Here is a 16,122-nt window from a genome sequence, read left to right as displayed (position 1 = left end):
TTTGCATTAGGTCTGATCTGTAAGTGGCAATCACTATTACTTGAATCTGAATCTTAAGTGAGTTGCCAATGCACACCCACAGATTTAAACCTACAGAGACTGAACTTGCATATTGCCTGGATAAATAAGATTTCATGTATAACTGCCAGTCATAATTTCTGCATTTATCTGTTCTAAAAACATAATAAGCGGTTTCATAGAGGCACTCCTTATGACACTAGGAAAATCACCAAATAAGTTTTATTCAATTCCATCAAAAAACACACTAAATAAGCATTGACTCTGAGTGTAAAGTTCTTCAGAGCAAAGAGGTTTTAAAGCTAGGACCTTAGTCCTCCTTTCAACAATATTGCCTCCTTCAATTTTCTCCATTATCAAATTCCGGAGGCATAGTTGCTAAATATATATCAGGTGTTAGTAAATGCAGCAAAATGAACAGAATTGTTAGTAGTGAGTAAGCAAAATTCACCTATCCATAACTCTGATATGCTGAGAAAGCAATGCTTTCTAATGTTATTTACCTATTTTATTACTTCCTTGTGAGAATTCACTTATGATTTAATATGAAATAATCAACTTTAGTTACCAACAATAAACCTAATCCTGTACAACAGTGTAAGGATTATACTTAAGTGATGATTAGTCTCATTTTGACAAAAACAAAATGTTTCTCTTGGATAAAGTGTATGGCTTTTTCATCCTCTGATGTGGGTGGTGAAGATGGGCAGTCAGAGGACAAAGTTGGAGCAGCTATAGTGAGAAAATATCACTTTGGGGTTTAGGCACTGTCCTCAGCATCATCTTGGTTTTAAGGGGACTCCTTTTCACTTTCACGTGTACAACATAGTAAATATTTTTTATTATATGTATGTGTTTGTGTTTAAATTATGGGTCCTTAAACATATAGAGTGGGCTTCCCAGTTGGTGCTATTGGTAAAGAACCTGCCTGTCAATGCAGGAGACACAGGAGATGGGGGTTTGATCCTTGGGTTGGGAAGATCCCTGGAGCTGAGCACAGCAACCCATTCCAGTATTTGTGCCTGGAGAATCCCATGAACAGCAGAGCCTGGTGGACTACAGTCCATGGAGTCTCAAAGAGTCAGACACAACTGGAGTGAAACACTCAGCATCATCTGGTCTTCCCTTGGGCTTCCGCTTGTGGCTCAGCTGGTAAAGAATCTGCCTGCAATGCAGGAGACCTGGGTTCAATCCCTGGGTTGGAAGATCCCCTGGAGAAGGGAAAAACCACCCACTCCAGTATTCTGGCCTGGAGAATTACATGGGCTATCTTGTCCAAGGGGTCGCAAAGAGTCGAACACGACTGAGCGACTTTCACACATCATCTAGTCACCAGCTCTTGACTTTTCTTTAGTGCTGGAATCTACTTTGGTGTCACTAGTAAATTAATCTCCCTTTTGGACTAGTCAGAACCCATTAGCACTCTCAAGCTGACTCAAATGTCATTTGACTCAAGGAATCTTCCAGGCCCCAGGTTTCTGCTACATTTCCCAACAAGGGAAAAACACAGGTGAGGAGTCTCCCTCAGCATCTGCTAGCTGAGAAGAGAAGTGTGGTTTTCTTGCTCTGCCACTGCAGACTTGGTGGTGAATTTATCTTTCAACACAGCATAGAGTTGAGACAACTGCTGCATGAAAATTGTGTGTGTGCTTAGTCTCTTCGTCATATTCGACTCTGTGGCAGTATGGACTGTAGCCCACCAAGCTCCTCTGTCCATGGGATTCTCTAGGCAAGAATACTAGAGTGGCTTACCATTTCCGCAAATGTGAGAAATCTTTAAATTCTGTCTGCTCAAGCTGCTCATACCCAAGACAAATGCTACAGCCCAAACTCCAAGTCCAGAATTCAAGATATAAATTGAAAGAGTGTTTCTATTTTATGCTATGTCTACTCCCAAAGTAAAGACCAAAGGTGAGAATGGAGATGTTTCAGAACTAGGTATGAAACTACAATGCAGATGCAATCTCTATTGCTTTGGGTCTCCTCACATTCATCTTCCCATTCCATTTCCTTTCTCCCTCCCTCTCTCTTTCTTATGCACAAAGTCTGCTCTGTATAAGTCTTATGAAATGTTGAGAAATATCTGTTGTACTTATGAACACTAACAACATAGAAGTGAAATCTGAAATCTTGGAAGCAGGTGGGAATGGCCCAGAAAGAGATAGTGATAAATTAAAGCCTGTGACCAGAATTTCTAGAAAGGCTTATACAGTGTAGGTGAAGATGAAGCATTCTGTCTCCTGTTCTTTCTTCAGTTTCTGTCCTTTGCCTTTATACTCCGTTAAATTATTTTGCAATTGGAAATACCTACTTATGCTCTTTAAATCCCATAGCTTTACACTTTCTTTATGTGAGAGATGACTTTATACTCTATTTTAAATTATACCCATACCTTGCCACTTTGAAATAAAAATAGGGTTTTTGTTCCTTTTTCTTTTTCATCTCTCCTGTAATAATGCCATCTTGACACATGAAGTAGGTAATTTTCAAGTAACATTTCTTGTTTTTAAAACATATTTTTAGTTCTGATACCACAGCAATCAGGAAAGTAGGTATCTTTGGCTCTACACTTCACAACTTTATTCCTTCTTGCCCACAGTTTCTATCTTTTTTTTTTTTTAAGCTGAAAATATGTGTCTTTGCTTCAGCTATATTATTGACCAAGTCTTTTGTACTTTAGAACCCCCTTTAGAGGAAGCAAGAGAGATATCATAGCTTTTATCACCGTGGAGTTATTCAGGATATATACTATGTCTTTGTGTAAACTACCAGTAAAGCAAGCACTCCAAAAGGAGGAACATTCTGAATTATATTTGAAAATAAGAATCAATTAGAAATTGATGCTTTGAAATTTTACAATATTTTACAATTTTGAATGTGTGTGTGAGTTTATTATGTAGTAAGGAAAGTCATCACTACTTTAATGTTCAAGACTGTAACTTGTTCATCTGGCATTTATTGTGATAATGAGCTTCTTAGGGGCTTCCACGACTGTAGTTGCTTGTCTATTTTACATACTGATATTGTACGTAAGATTTTCTTGGAGAAAAATCTTGTGCCTAAAAAAATAATATTGATACAACCATAGACTCTAACAAAAGTTAATAAAAACCACTCTTCCACGTGGTGGTTGACATTGTCTTTCTAACAGAATTTTATGATACTTTCATTACAAATAATACATTTGACATACTTTTGACTTAACATATTGTATCATGCTTTTATTTTTATTCATAAAATATTTTTTCTTGACTTCTATTTTCTTGGATTATACATAATCATAAATCTAATCTTTTTTTCCCTTGGTGACTCATCCTTGCAATAAATCCTCCAAATCATATCTTATATATCTTAGGGTTAGCCATCATTTCCATGTGTTATACCACATTCTTCTTTTTTGTGTTATGATGTATTTTAACTTTTTTGTTTGTTTGTTTCATTTCTCCTTAACTGTCTAGTGTGTCATTTTCGTCAACTTCAAAAATGGATCACACATTGAACTGAAATTTTCAATGTTAGGATTGTTATATTTGACATATACCCTTTATTTAAGATTGTTGTATTCACTGAAAACAATCGTTAGTATGTCACCAATATTCATTCTTTACCTGAAATTCAAATGTAACTGGTGTTTATATTATATATGGCAATCCTAACTTCTTCAGAAATATCCTTGAAAATGTCCAAATTTGACTTCCCCAAAATATTTTATATGTCTCTTTTATATGTATTAAAAATGCTAACTTTCTATGGTTCCTCCATTAAATAATCTTCAAGCTATAGGCAATGGACATGAATTTGGGCAAACTTCAGAAGACGGTGAAGGACAGAGAGGCCTGGCATGCTGAAGTCTGTGGGGCTACAGAGTCCGACACAACAGGGCAACTGAACAACAACTCTATTTACTATCTTCATGATTTTATATAAGCTATTTAACCATCTATATGTGAATGTCTTCATATATATACAACACAGAGATGATAAGAGCTTTCCACAAGGTCTTTGTGAGAACTAAAGGGCACGTTGCATAAGGAATAAAACATGCAGAGGCATGTGTGGAGCGTAGTTAATGTTCATAGTAAATTTCTGTAGAATGTAGCTCTTTAAGAGATCAAGCTTCAAACTTAGAGTCAGATGGGTATGAAGATGGTTCTGTCATTTGCTGAATTGTTTGACTAAAAAAAAAAAATGTTCCCTATTCACAGGATTAACCTAATTCTTTCTCACTCACACTATAATAGCTGTGGAATGTCAGGTATTAGGAAAGAGTGTGGACTTTGGGGCTAGTCAACTATGCTCCTAGAAGTTGAGACTATGCTCCTTGTAAGTTGTGACTCTAGAACTTACCAGTTTGTGATCTTGAGAGCCTTGCTTTGACTAGCTCCTATGTGAAATGAAGATAATAACAACATGTTCCTGCTGGGGCTGTTATAAGAATATAAATGATTTAGTACATGGGCTTCCCTGGTAGCTCAGTTGGTAAAGAATCTGCCTGTAATGCAGGAGACCTTGGTTCGATTCCTGGGTCGGGAAGGTCTGCTGTAAAAGGCATAGGTTACCCATTCCAGTATTTTTGGTCTTCCCTGGTGGCTCAGCTGGTAAAGAATCTGCCTGCAATGTAGGAGACCTTGGTTCAATCCCTGGGTTGGGAAGATCTCCTGGAGAAGGGAAAGGCCACCCACACCAGTATTCTGGCCTGGAGAATTCCATAGACTGTATAGTCCGTGGGATCATGACAGCGACTTTCACTTTCACTGCACCTGAGAGAGTACCTGACAAGTAAGAAATGCTCAGTGCATTTTACGCTACCATTTTAGTAAATGCTGTTCTTAAAATGCTCTTGAAATTGACATTTCTATGATTTCACAGTAGCATCACATTTCTTATCTTTTTATTCTGTATTAATTTATCAACTGTTTTTATTTTATCTTATTTTCTCTTTCCTGCCTCATTCTTCTGTGTAATTTTCTTCTCTTGATCTTATTCTACTCTAATTCTTTTCATCAATATTTCTAAATCACCTTCTTATCATACATTTCATTACATATTGACTTTTCAAAACTTATTGAAGAAATCCTTTTTGTAAATACAACCCATTTAATTGAAGAGGAAAAGAGGTCACAGATACAGAGTAGTGCAAGGCAAATCATGCCTATGTCACAGATGAATTCTATTAGGAAACAGTTTATTATCTTTTCTAATGAAATAGAATCTAGTTAAGTATTTCTATTTACAGTATGATTACATAAATAGCTTAATTTAACACAATGAATGTAGATCACCTTTTAAAATATATTTTGGTTATATAACCTAACCAAATATACTCATTATAATCTAAAGTCTAATTTTAATATTACAATTGATGACACATTTATAGATCATAAAATCAATTTAATGGATGCAGCATAGTATTGATAGAATTGAAAAAAATATAAAATAGAATATAATTGAATAGAACACAAAAAAAGCAGAATAGAGCAGACTGCTACTAAGCATTGTAAGGGGACATATGAAACATTTTTATTTTCAGGTTTCCAAATACATATGTATATATTTGTATGTGTGTATTATGTATATTGATATAAAATGTGTTACTTCCTGTGGGGTACAGTCCAAAAATTTGTGGAAGACACTGAGATAAACACTGTTGCTAGCCTTGGGAAAATAGATCAGGAACTATTATTATGCTATGTCAATTGCTGTTAAAAGCAAAGAACTGCTATTGGATAAAAGTTCAGCAAGCCAAACATTCAGTTCAGCTCAGTTCAGTTGCTCAGTCGTGTCGGACTCTTTGCGACCCCATGAATCACAGCACGCCAGGGCTCCCTGTCCATCACCAACTCCCGGAGTTCACTCAGATTTGCGTCCATCCAGCCATCTCATCCTCTGTCGTCCCCTTCTCCTCCTGCCCCCAATCCCTCCCAGCATCAAAGTCTTTTCCAATGAGTCAACTCTTCACATAAGGTGGCCAAAGTACTGGAGTTTCAGTTTTAGCATCATTCCTTCCAAAGAAATCCCAGGGCTGATCTCTTTTAGAATGGACTGGTTGGATCTCCTTGCAGTCCAAGGGACTCTCAAAAGTCTTCTCCAACACCACAGTTCAAAAGCATCAATTCTTCGGCGCTCAGCCTTCTTCACAGTCCAACTCTCACTTTCCATGACTACTGGAAAAAACATTGCTTTGCTTTAAGTCCTTGTGGCCACTCTAATTCAGTTAACTACAATCTCTATGTGTTATCCTAAACATCTTTGATTTGCCAAAGGAAATTGGTAAATTCCAAGTTGGCATCTGATTACTGCTTGCCAGCATAAACTTTTCTTGCCCTTTAGCATTCACTGTCAGAGAAGACTAGCTCATTTGACATTGTTTATATTCTTAACAGAACCCAAATAATATTAATTGGATTAAATTCCTGGTTAAAACACATGAACTCACTGAATAAAACTAGACAGAAATACATTAGTTTAGAGATTATTGTCCATTGACTATATGTTTTTCTGCTTTCATTTGTACAATAATAAAAGTGAGATATATTCACTGAGCTGACATTATCTCTACCTTTTATTTGGTACAGTTATGTTGATGAGTAAATAGAGACAAAATAAAAACTTCTGAAAAATTTTTATGTCTATAGTCCCTCTACTGCTGCCAAATTTTTCTGTATTTATTTTGAAACTCTAATAGTAGGTGTAGATATATTGGGGGTTTTATGTCTTACTGTTGAATCAAGCCCTTTATAAATATAAAATGCTCCTTTTATCTCTGATGATACTCATCTTAAAGTCTAATTTTTCTTATATTAATAGTGCCACCCTATTTTATAATTATTATTGGCATGATATTACTTTCCCACATTTTTACCTAAAATTGTATCTTTATTTTAAAGTACATCTCTTTCAGACAATCTTTGTTATGTGTATCTATGCCTTTTAATTGAAATGTTAAATTCATTACATCTAGCATAGCTATTGCTAGCTTGTATTCAAATACTTGCTTTTTACATTTTCCCCATCTTTTTGTTTTTGTTGTTGTTCCTCCCTTTCGTTCCTCTTGCTTTCTTTTGGATTATTTAAATATTTTAAAAAGAATTTATTCTCTCTATTGGATTTTTATCCAAATATATTAACACTATATTTTAGTGGTTGCTCTAGAAATTATTAAGTACATTCTTAATTTACCCCAGTGAACATTATCATAGCATTTCATAGTCACAGTTTTTAAATATTTGAATCTTATAACAGTATAATTATATTTATCATCTCCTCCATGTATTGCCTGTTATTATCATGTATTTTAGTTCTACAAATGGGCTTCCCTAGTGGCAGTAAGAAATCTGCCTGCAGTGCGGGAAACCTGGGTTCGATCTCTGGGTTGTGAAGATCTCCTGTAGAAGGGAACAGCCACCCACTACAGTATTCTGGCCTGGAGAATTCCAGGGACAGTGGAGCATGGTAGGTTAGAGTCCATGGGGTCATAAAGAGTCAGACATGATTGAGCAACTTTCACTTAGTTCTACAAACAATAATGACATTATTACAATAACATTGACATTGTAAACAATTACAATGACATTATTTTCTGTTTTTAACAGTAATTTGTTTTTATATTATGCAACAGAAAAAGTAGTCCTTTACATTTACTACTTATTTGTCATGCTAAATGCTCTTAATTCCTTCTTTTAGATTTTTAAATTTTAATTGGAGGCTAATTACTTTACAATATTGTGGGTTTTGCCATACATTCACATGAATCAGCCATGGGTGTATATGTGTTCCCCATCCTGACCCTCAGGGTCATCCCAGGGCAACAGCCCTGAGCACCCTGCCTCATGCATCAAACCTGGACCAGCGATCTATTTCACATATGATAATACACATATTTCAATGTTATTCTATCAAATCATCCCACCCTCACCTTCTACCACAGAGTCCAAAAGTCTGTTCTTTACATCTGTGTCTCTTTTGCTGTCTTGCATATAGGGTCATTGTTAGCATCTTCTAAATTCCATATATATGCGTTAATATACTGTATTGATGTTTTTCTTTCTGACTTACTTTGCTCTGTATAATAGGCTCCAGTTTCATCCACTTCATTAGAATTGATTCAAGTGCATTCTTTTTAATAGCTGAGTAATATTCCATTGTATATATGTACCACAGCTTTCTTATCCATTCGTCTGCCAGTGGACATCTAGGTTGCTTCCATGTCCTGGCTATTGTAAACAGTGCTGCAATGAACACTGGGGCATGTGTCTCTTTCAATTCTGGTTTCCTCAGTGTGTATGCCCAGCAGTAGGATTGCTGGGTCGTATGGCAGTACTATTTCCAGTTTTTTAAGGAATCTCCACACTGTTCTCCATATTGGCTGTACTAGTTTACATTCTTACCAACAGTGTAAAAGGGTTCCTTTTTCTCTGCACCCTCTCCAGCATTTATTGTTTGTAGACATTTGATAGCAGCCATTCTGACCAGCGTGACATGGTACCTCATTGTGGTTTTGATTTGCATTTCTCTGATAATAAGTGATGTTGAGCATCTTTTCATGTGTTTGTTAGCCATTTGTATGTCTTCTTTGGATAAATGTCTGTTTAGTTCTTTGGCCCATTTTTTTGATTGGGTCACTTATTTTTCTGGAATTGAGCTGGAGGAGTTGCTTGTATATTTTTGAGATTAATTCTTTGTCAGTTGCTTCTTTTGCTATTATTTTCTCCCATTCTGAAGGCTGTCTTTTCACCTTTCTTATAATTTCCTACATTGCGCAAAGGTTTTTAAGTAGATTTTTTTGTTTAGTTTCACTTGTCGCTCAGACAGTAAAGCATCTGCTTACAATGTGGGAGACACAGGTTCAATCCCTGGGTTGGGAAGATCCTCTAGAGAAGGAAATGGCAACCCACTCTGGTACTCTTGCCTGGAAAACCCCATGGATGGAGTAGGTTGGTAGGCTACAGTCCGTGGGGTCACAAAGAGTCGGACACGACTGAGTGACTTCACTTTCATATTTCTTTCATAGTGTTCCTCCACATTGTTGTTGTTTAGCTGCTCAGTCACGTTCAGTGCTTTGATGCTCCATGGAGAGTAGCCCCCAGGCTCCTCTGTCCATGGGACTTTTCCAGGCAAGAACACTGGGGTGGGTTTCCATTACAATGACAAAAACAAATGGTGTTCCTAAGGTCCATCTAGTCAAGGCTATGTTTTTTCTGGTAGTCATGTATGGATGTGAGAGTTGGACTATAAAGAAAACTGAGTGCCAAAGAATTGATGCTTTTGAACTGTGGTGTTGGAGAAAACTCTCGAGATTCCCTTGGACTGCAAGGAGATCCAACTATTCCATCCTAAAGGAAATCAGTCCTGAATATTCATTGAAAGGACTGTTGCTGAAGCTGAAACCCCAATACTTTGGCCACCTGATGAGAAGAACTGACTGATTTGAAAAGACCTTGATGCTGGGAAAGGTTGAAGGAACGAGGAGAATGGGATGACAGAGGATGAGATGGTTGGATGGCATCACCTACTCAATGGACATGAGTTTGAGTAAACTCCGGGAGTTAGTGATGGACAGGGAGGCCTGGCGTGATGCAGTCCATGGGGTTGCAAACAGTCGGACATGACTGAGCAACTGAACTGAACTCTTTCCCTCTGGAATTCCAATGATATGTTTATGAAATCTCATATTGTCTCAGACATCACTGAGGTGGTTGTTACTATTAATCCATCTCTTTTTGTCTTTGTTTTCACATTGGATAATTTCTAGCAGCCAGACTCCAGGTTCACTGACTATTCTGCCATATCCAATCTACTTTTATGCCTATCCAGGGAAGCCTTCTTATTCTTACACATAACTCTAAACTTCATGCATGTATTTATGAAGTAGTGACATGACTATGTCATCAACAAATATTACACTAAAATATTTTTCAGGTTCAGAATTACTGACATTTTTAGCTTTTTAACAAGAGATTGCCCTGAACATGGTAGAAAGTTCAGCAACCCACTTGGTCTTTATGTACTAGGTGCCTGTACCAATACCTCCCTCTTTGTGATAGTCAAAAACATATCCAGACATTGCCAAATGTCCTCCCAAGAGAAAATTGCCTTCAGTTGACTGCCACAACATAATAATTTTTTTCTTAATTTATTTCTACTCAATACTGTATACTCATTGAGGAAAAAATACATTTTCAAAAATAAGAGATTAAATTTAATTATGAACTAAGTTACAAACTTAGTCAAGGCACTAGTTTGAGTTACATATTTAAGGAGTGAGCTTGACTTGGGGAACTCCATCTTATGAGGCAATTACTCTCAAATCGGTTCCATGATGTGTTCAGTATGGGGTTGCAAAGTACATAACTACATCCTTAAAATGCAATCCACTTCAAATGTGTCAAATGCAAAAATACTGCTAATTATACATGTGCATTAAATGCACAACTCTCTTCTTCATAATCTGGCTTTGAAAATTTAGTATAAAGGGAATGTCATGAGGTCCAAACTTAATATCTGACCTTCTATAAACTGCTATGCCTTCTGCCAAGCTGTGAATCTGTGGATATGCCCACAGATGGCTGTATTGTAGCTACTGAAATTGGGAAATCTGTAATAAGAAGTCATCATTTATTTAACCTGCTTTCCCGGAATACTTAGCATACAAATTTGGTTTAGTTCTAGGATTTTTGTCATCATGTATGCTTGTATCTAGTGTGGACAAGTGATTATGTATGTGTACATTTGCACTTACATGTTTAGGCAGACATGTATTTTATCAGCTATCTCCCAATTTGATTTGTCAGTATAGATTTTAATTTGATTCTGTGAGTTGTAAAAGACATTCACTACCTTTGTAAATTAAATACATTTCTGATAACTAGAGTGTGTGTATAGGCAGGTACTTGATATATGTTTGTTGATGGTATGATAATAATAATGAGAAAGAAAAGAAAAAAAGCTCTGAATAACATAAATTATATGCTTCTAGATAAGGCAAAGAAAATGAAAAATTAAGGGCAAAATGGGATATAGGTTTTCTTTACAATTTTCCCATTAGAACCAAGCTAATACTGTATTTAAGAAAAAGATAAAATTAGAACATGAAAATAAAATTCATACTATTCAAGCTGTTAAAAAAAGAAAAACATAAAATGAGCTTAAAAGTAAATGAGCTTAATGTTATCATCAGTATTATAATATTTTTATAATGACATATTATTCAGGAATTAAGAGAAAGTGTGTATAAATACATAAAATAAATATAAATACAGTATAAATACACACATACATATATATATACATATATATATATATATATATATATAAACAAAGGCTGAAGATATCAGATCAGATCGAACAGATCAGTCGCTCATTCATGTCTGACTATTTGTGACACCATGAATCACAGCACACCAGGCCTGCCTGTCCATCACCATCTCTTGGAATTCACTCAAACTCATGTCCATCGAGTCGGTGATGCCATCCAGCCATCTTATCCTTGGTCGTCCCCTTCTCCTCCTGCCCCCAATCCCTCTCAGCATCAGTGTCTTTTCCAATGAGTCAATTCTTTGCATGAGGTGGCCAAAGTACTGGAGTTTCAGCTTTAGCATCACTCCTTCCAAAGAAATCCTAGGGCTGATCTCCTTCAGAATGGACTGGTTGGATCTCCTTGCTGTCTAAGGGACTCTCAAGAGTCTTCTCCAACACCACAGTTCAAAAGCATCAATTCTTCAGCACTCAGCTTTCTTCACAGTTCAACACTCACATCCATACACGTCCACTGGAAAAACCATATCTTTGACTAGATGGACCTTTGTTGGCAAAGTAATGTCTCTGCTCTTCAATATGCTGTTTAGGTTGGTCATAACTTTCCTTCCAAGGAGTAAGCGTCTTTTAATGTCATGGCTGCAGTCACCATCTGCAGTGATTTTGGAGCCCAAAAAAATAAAGTCTGACACTGTTTCCACTGTTTCCCCACCTATTTCCCATGAAGTGATGGGACCAGATACCATGATCTTCGTTTTCTGAATGTTAAGCTTTAAGCCAACTTTATCAATCTCCTCTTTCACTCTCATCAAGAGGCTTTTAGTTGCTCTTCACTTTCTGCCATAAGGGTGGGCTCATTTGCTTATATGAGGTTATTGATATTTCTCCCGGCAATCTTGATTCCAGCTTGTGCTTCTTCCAGCCCAGCGTTTCTCATGATGTATTCTGCATAGAAGTTAAATAAGCAGGGTGACAATATACAGCCTTGACATACTCCTTTTCCTATCTAGAACCACTGTGTTGTTCCATGTCCAGTTCTAACTGTTGCTTCCTGACCTGCATACAGGTTTCTCAAGAGGCAAGCCAGGTGGTCTGGTATTCCCATTTCTTTCAGAATTTTCAACAGTTTATTGTGATCCACACAGTCAAAGGCTTTAGCATAGTCAATAAAGCAGAAATAGATCTTTTTCTGGAACTCTCTTGCTTTTTCCATGATCCAGTGGATGTTGGCAATTTGATCTCTGGTTCCTCTGCCTTTTCTAAAACCAGCTTGAACATCTGGAATTTCACGGTTCACGTATTGCTAAAGCCTGGCTTGGAGAATTTTGAGCATTACTTTACTAGCATGTGAGATGAGTGCAAAGTTTGAGCATTCTTTGGCATTGCCTTTCTTTGCCATTGGAATAAAAACTGACCTTTTCCAGTCCTGTGGCCACTGCTGAGTTTTCCAAATTTTCTGGCATATTGAGTGCAGCACTTTCACAGCATCATCTTTCAGGATTTGAAACAGCTCCACTGGAATTCCATCACCTCCACTAGCTTTGTTCATACTGATGCTTTCTAAGGACCACTTGACTTCACATTCCAAAATGTCTGGTTCTAGGTGAGTGATCATACCATCATGATTATCTTAGTGGTGAAGCTCTTTATTGTACAGTTCTTCTGTGTATTCTTGCCACCTCTTCTTAATATTGTCTGCTTCTGTTGTTAGGTCCATACCATTTCTGTCCTTTATCGAGCCCATCTTTGTATGAAATGTTCCCTTAGTATCTCTAATTTTCTTGAAGAGATCTCTAGTCTTTCCCATTCTGTTGTTTTCCTCTTTTTGTGTGCATTGATTGCTGAGGAAGGCTTTCTTATCTCTTCTTACTATTCTTTGGAACTCTAAATTCAGATGCTTATATCTTACCTTTTCTTCTTTGCTTTTCACTTCTCTTCTTTTCACAGCTATTTGTAAGGCCTCCCCAGACAGCCTTTTTTTTTTTTTTTTTTTGCATTTCTTTTCCATTGGGATGGTCTTGATCCCTGTGTCCTGTACAATGTCATGATCCTCTGTCCATAGTTCATCAGGCACTCTATCTATCAGATCTAGGCCAGTAAATCTATTTCTCCCTTCCACTATATAATCATAAGGGATTTGCTTTAGGTCATACCTGACTGGTCTAGTGGTTTTCCCTACTTTCTTCAATTTAAGTCTGAATTTGGCAATAAGGAGCTCATGATCTGAGTCACAGTCAGTTCCTGGTCTTGTTTTTGTTGACTGTATAGTGCTTCTCCATCTTTGGCTATAAAGAATATAATCAATCTGATTTCGGTGTTGACCATCTGGTGATGTCCATGTGTAGAGTCTTCTCTTGTGTTGTTGGAAGAGGGTGTTTGCTATTACTAGTGTGTTCTCTTGTCAAAACTCTATTAGCCTTTTCCCTGCTTCATTCTGCATTCCAAGGCCAAATTTGCCTGTTACTCCAGGTGTTTCTTGACTTCCTACTTTTGCATTCCAGTACCCTATAATGAAAAGGGAATCTTTTTTGAGTGTTAGTTCTAAAGGGTCTTGTAGGTCTTCATAGAACCATTCAACTTCAGCTTCTTCAGTGTTACTGGTTGGGGCATAGACTTGGATTACTGTGATATTGAATGGTTTGCCTTGGAAACGTACAGAGATCATTCTGTTGTTTTTGAGATTGCATCCAAGTACTGCATTTCAGACTCTTCTGTTGACCATAATGGCTACTCCATTTCTTCTAAGAGATTCCTGCCCGCAGTAGTAGATATAATGGTCATCTAAGTTAAATTCCCCCCTTCCAGTCCATTTTAGTTTGCTGATTCCTAGAATGTCGACATTCACTCTTGCCATCTCCTGTTTGACCACTTCCAGTTTGCCTTGATTCATGGACGTGACATTCCAGGTTCCTATGCAATATTGCTCTTTACAGCATCAGATCTTGCTTCTATCACCAGTCACATCCACAACTGGGTATTGGTTTTGCTTTGGCTCCATCTCTTCATTCTTTCTGAAGTTATTTCTCCACTGATCACCAGTAGCATATTGGGCACCTACTGACCTGGGGAGTTCCTCTTTCAATATCCTATCATTTTGCCTTTCATACTGTTCATGGGGTTCTCAAGGCAAGAATACAAGTGGTTTGCCAATGCTCTTCTCCAGTGGACCACATTCTGTCAGACCTCTCCACCCATCTTGGGTGGCCCTATAGGGCATGGCTTAGTTTCATTGATTTAGACAAGGCTGTGGTCCTAGTGTGATTAGATTGACTAGTTTTCTGTGATTATGGTTTCAGTTGTTTGCCCTTTAATGTCCTCTTGCAATACCTACCATCTTACTTGGGTTTCTCTTACATTGGACATGGGATATCTCTTCACCGCTGATCCAGCAAAGCACACCCACTATTCCTTACCTTGGAAGAGGGATATCTCCTCACCACTGCCCCTCTTGACCTTGAATGTGGAATAGCTCCTCTAGGCCTTCATCTAGGCTAGAGATACATATATATATATATACATATACATGTATCTCCAACCTTTCTACTGTTTGTTGACAGTCCTCTATCAAATATTAATCAAAAAATAAAAACAGATATAATGTATTAACAAATATAATTAGTAACTGAGTTCTTAAAAGTTAATATGGCAAATGTGCAACCACATGGATGGACCTAGAGGTTGTCATACTGAGTAAAGTCGACAGGGAAGAATAAATATCCTATAACATCCTTTATATGTAAAATCTGAAAATAAATGATACAAATGAACTTGCAATGGGGAAATAAACTCATAGACTTAGAGAATGCACTTATAGTTGCTGAGGGGCAGGAGGAAGGATGCGGGAAATGATAGTTAGGGTGTTGGGATGAACATGTACACACTGCTGTATATAAAATGCATAACTAACAAGGTCCTGTTGTATAGTACATGGAACTCTGCTCAATGTTATGTGGCAGTCTTGTTGGGAGGGGAATTTGAGGGAGAATGGATATATATGTGTGTGTGTTACAATCTCTGTACGTTTCCAAGGCAAACCATTCAAACCATCCTTTTGCAGTTCACTTGAAACTATTACAACATTATTAATCAGCTATACCCTAACATAACATAAAAGTTTAAAAAGAGAGAGAGAGAGAGGAAAAAAGTTAATATGACCAAAATAAGAGGTACAATTTTAAGTGAGTAAAAACAGTCTCATACATTAAATTTTTATATAAATACTATTAATGTATATTAAAATATATTTCATTATGAAAAGAGAACATTCACACTTAGCAATTTTAAGTAGCTTTTTTCTCATGAGTTATGATGTTCCAGGCCTTCCCTTGTAGCTCAGCTGGTAAATAACCTGCCTGCAATGTAGGAGACATGGGTTTGATCCCTGGGTTGGGAAGAGCTCCTGGAGAAGGGAAAGGCTACCGATTCCAGTATTCTGGCCTGGAGAATCACAGGGACTGTATAGTCCATGGGGCTCCAAAGAGTTGGGCACACCTGAGTGACTTTCACTTCACTTCACTTATGATACCCTATGTAGGAAATGCAACGTTGAGTTCTAAAAACAGTCATGTGCTAACCTGTTTGAAACAAATCAGAAGTTATATAGGACAAAATTATCTGATACTTTTGATTTGATATTTTACTGAGCAATATTGTATCAAATGTAAAGAATATAAATATTTCATTTGTTATAGTTGTAAAAATAAAGAAAACATGCAAAAAGATTTAGTCATATCTAGAATAATCATAGAACAATTAATAACATTATTATATTTATAGCATAAAAATTTCTAGACTTATCATTCCACAGAATGTTATATTTTTGTCTCTCTACATTAAACAGAACACCCTCTT

The sequence above is a fragment of the Ovis canadensis genome, chromosome 6 (genome assembly GCF_042477335.2).
Source record: "Ovis canadensis isolate MfBH-ARS-UI-01 breed Bighorn chromosome 6, ARS-UI_OviCan_v2, whole genome shotgun sequence".
NCBI lineage: Eukaryota > Metazoa > Chordata > Mammalia > Artiodactyla > Bovidae > Ovis > Ovis canadensis.
Note: the sequence above shows the minus strand (reverse complement) of the source record.